General features: G+C 46.5%; 1 long non-coding RNA gene across 1 annotated transcript; it reads left to right on the forward strand.

The window, feature by feature from the left end:
* The first annotated feature begins 383 nt into the window (after positions 1 to 383).
* LOC135579505 (uncharacterized) lies at positions 384 to 3,844 on the forward strand. The gene is made up of 2 exons (XR_010472696.1): positions 384 to 2,896; positions 3,246 to 3,844. It is a non-coding gene; the product is annotated as an uncharacterized LOC135579505 (long non-coding RNA).

Here is a 3,844-nt window from a genome sequence, read left to right on the forward strand (position 1 = left end):
TTCCCTCTGCAGCAGGCTCAGCATCGCAGATCTTACCGGGGGCCTCTAGGTGCTACCAAACTGCAGATATTAATATTAAGAACAGTTTGTAGGCCTGGGCACCAAAGTTTGTTACAACACTTATTTATTACCAGTCTCATATAACTCCTTCATGGTAAACAATGCAGGTTTTATTACGTGTAAGTAATAGGAGACCTTAGCTTTTTCCACTAACAAACATGCCGTGGGTAATTATTCCTGTATTAAAACGACATGTGGACGTATTTGCGACATGCAACAGTTCCATTTCTTTGAAGAGAAGTATTATTCTAAACAAGGTTAGCCACCATTTATTTCGAGGGGCTCTTACATTTCTGTGTTCGAAGCGCTTTGCGGCTTTCCTTGTCTATTTGATAATCATTAACATGTTCCGTCGTTAACCTTCAAGCAGCTTTGCTTGAAACTTTATATGCGACTTTTCAAACATTTGTCTTGCATTGCAGACTGTGGTTTGCTGGGGCTGTTTTTATAATCACTAGTGGTAAAATCAGGAAGATGAAAAATGGGTGTGTATTGAAGAGCAGCGTATCCAGCATTCTAAGTCTTAAATTAGAGTGATGAGCATAAACATTGCAAACAGAGCTTTTTCAACTCGATTGCAATTATATTTGAAATTACCTACAATTGCCAGTAACCATCTCAAAGCTAGAAATTAACTTTGTCGGCTCTCGTCCAGACGGATCAGCTGTTAAACGTGCTGTCTCGTGCAGCTGAACGGAGGGAAGGGAAGGGAAAAAGGGTGAGGAGGCGTCTGAATGGCAACCGTGCTGTGTTCTGGCTGAAGCGGAGCTTGTGCTGCCTGTCGTGAGTGTGCACGCTTTGCTTTCACTTTCCAATCAACCCAAGGCCAGTTTTTGACACGTAGTTTGGGAAATTGTGGCTTTGCTGACCTCAGTGGAAGCCAGTGCACAAAGTGGCCCCAGGGAATGGCAGGGAGATATGTCAGGGGAGGTTCAGGTTGGACATGAGGAAAAGGTTCTTCACCCAGTGGGTGCTGGACACTGAACAGGCTCCCCAGGGAGGTGTCACGGCCCCAAGCCTGACAGTGTTCAAGAAGAGACTGGACAACACCCTCAGACACACGGTGTGAACTGTGGGGTTGTCCTGTGCAGGGACAGGAGTTGGACTTGATGATCCTGGTGGGTCCTTTCCAACTCGGGACATTCTATGATTCTATATTTTTTGCTGTGAAATCTGGCAGAGACACGGCTCAATCCCAGTGTTAACAGACAGAAGCAAAGCTCCCCTGCAGCACTCAGGGTTGCTGGGGGGACATCTCTGTCTTTTCAAACGAGAACCTCGTCCCTCCATACCTGCCCTGTCCAGGATGCTGTGCAGTTTGCAAAATCCAACATCCAGAGGTGAATTAATGTGAGCAGGAAAACGCCCCTGAGCAGTTACCAGAGCAAGGAACACACTGCATTGACTCTGCAGTTGTGCTCAACTCTGGCCTAGTGTCCTCCCTTCCTACGTGGAGCTTGGTGGGCTCTGCCGTGGGCGAACAGGCTGCCCATGTCTCCCTCCCTCGGGTCAAGTCTTGAGCAAAAGGTTACGTTTATGGCAGATCCCACTTACTGCCTGAGCAGCTAAAAAGTAATATTTTTTAATTTCTGCTCTGCTTGATGATTTCCTGCTGTTATTTCTTCAACTGACCTTCGCAATTCATTTGGCTGACTCTATACCAATTTCTTCCATGGCCGCTATGCCTGGAGAAGTTCAGATTCTTCTCCATCCTCTTCCAGAATCAATCAGTGCACGAGGACATTGCCATGGCTCTGTGGCTGCAGTGGACTCAACTGATTTTCGGCTAGTGGAGCTGAGGGAGGTATTTTGCCCAAAGCATCTCATAAATGCTTGTGATTTCAGTTTCCAACATGACTCTGAGCTGGGGAATGAGAATGTGCCAGGAGTGTCAGTGACAGCTTTAGAAATGGATTGTTTGCATAAACTTGAAAACAGTACAAGCATAAATGTATTTCCTTTGTTTAACTTTTCACTCTTGTTTACTCGTCTCTGCTTCTAAAAGGCTTTGCAAGTAAACTCTGCAAATCTTTGAGTTTCACAGGCATTAATGGGGGCTGGGAGTTCTGGGCTGGTTCCTCGGCCCTGACGTCTGGGAGCTGAGGCACGGAGCAATTCACAAGGCATCAGAACCAGCTGGAAGATTTTTACTCGCTTTGCTTTGGAACCCTCTGTGCCCTTGGGGTTTTGTCGACTCCCCAAGGACAGCACCCACCTCCTGGGTGCTGTGATGTCTGCAGAGCTCTGGGAGGCTCAGCCCCTTCTCCGTGTGCTTCAGAGCTGTGTGGGCAATGCAGAAAAGTGACCTGCAAAAGCAGACAGGCTCAGGGTTTCCTCTGAGGAACACAGAGGCTTCTGTGGACTGCAGTTTTCTTTGCTAGAGAAAATCTGCTTAGCCTGTGAGCTTTTGAGGGAAATAACTGGGTTTTAGTGCTGTGTTTTACAGCACCCGTGCAGCTGAGTCCTGGTCTATGTGCACTGGGGAGGAGGGAGAGGAGCTTCAGCTACACAACAAATGAAAATGCAGGTGTCTTGTTGCCTTTCATAAGAATTCCTCTTCCCCTGTATTTATCCAGTCAACACCTTATTAAACTTGAGTATATAGCTTTGTACAGGCTGTCCTTGTTCTGCATGGATATAAAAACCGGGTGCAGGCACTGGTGACTGCATTGGTGACATTTTAAATGGCTACCACCAACTTTTTCCTTGCCTCTTATGGCAGCTGTAGGGGACTGGGAGGCTGGAGCCACGTGCCTTGGCTTAGCACTGCGAAGAAGAGGAGGAGCAGGACAGCACACAAGCCTCTTGCTTCGGAGCTCCCAGTAAGACTGGAAAGGTCAGACTTCCCCATCCCATAGTTACACACGTCACTGGGCCTGGGGATTTTATTTCCTGTGTTTACTGCTCACCTGGACTCTGGAGCATAGAGAACGGGGCTTTATAATATGTGTAGATTGGATATTAGGAAAAAGTTCTTCCCAGAAAGGGCTGTCGGGCATTGGAACAGGCTGCCCAGGGCAGTGCTGGAGTCACCAGCCCTGGAGGGGTTGAACAGAGATGAGGTTCTGAGGGACATAGGTTAGTGCCAGTTTTGGGTTAACGGTTGGACTTGGTGATCTTAAAGGTCTTTTCCAACCAAAATGATTCTGTGATTGTATAACTGGTGGTTCTTTTGGGACTCGCAGACTGCTCCTGCGAGGTCTCTGAAAGTTAACGGAGAAGATGGTCAGAAGGCTCAGGTTTGCTCTGCAGGAGTCCACGCTGTCACTCGGGAGTTCATAGGATTTCTGCAGTCCTGTTACGCTGGACACAACTTGCTCAGAAAAAGGAGCTGCTCTTGCAGTTAATGCTGTGAACCAACATGTGCAAGAACTGGGTTCTCTTGGATTTCCAGAACAACATTGGGCAAGTTACTTAAGCCTAAATCTGCAAAGAATACATTGTAGCTTGATTCCTAGTGAAATAAATAGGAATGAAGTGTATAAACATCTTTGTGGATCTGAACCCTTATATGCTCTGAATTGAAAATTTCATCAACTTTCTTCCTGTCTAGTTTACTTAGACTAACAATTTGTGCACGTAAGAATTATTTTTTTGGTGCATATGAATGGAGCCTGGGCATGAACTTTGTCGCAGCCAAGTCCTTCGAGTGCTACCATGTGTCTGATATGTCACAGAGTGCCCTGTTAAATGAGCGAGAATCTGCAATGGGACAACAGTTGCACCTGCAATTTTGGTCATTGTTTTTAGCCTGATTTCCTGAAAGTAAAGAAAGATTTACGCA

Source organism: Columba livia, chromosome 5 (genome assembly GCF_036013475.1).
Source record: "Columba livia isolate bColLiv1 breed racing homer chromosome 5, bColLiv1.pat.W.v2, whole genome shotgun sequence".
NCBI classification, from domain to species: domain Eukaryota; kingdom Metazoa; phylum Chordata; class Aves; order Columbiformes; family Columbidae; genus Columba; species Columba livia.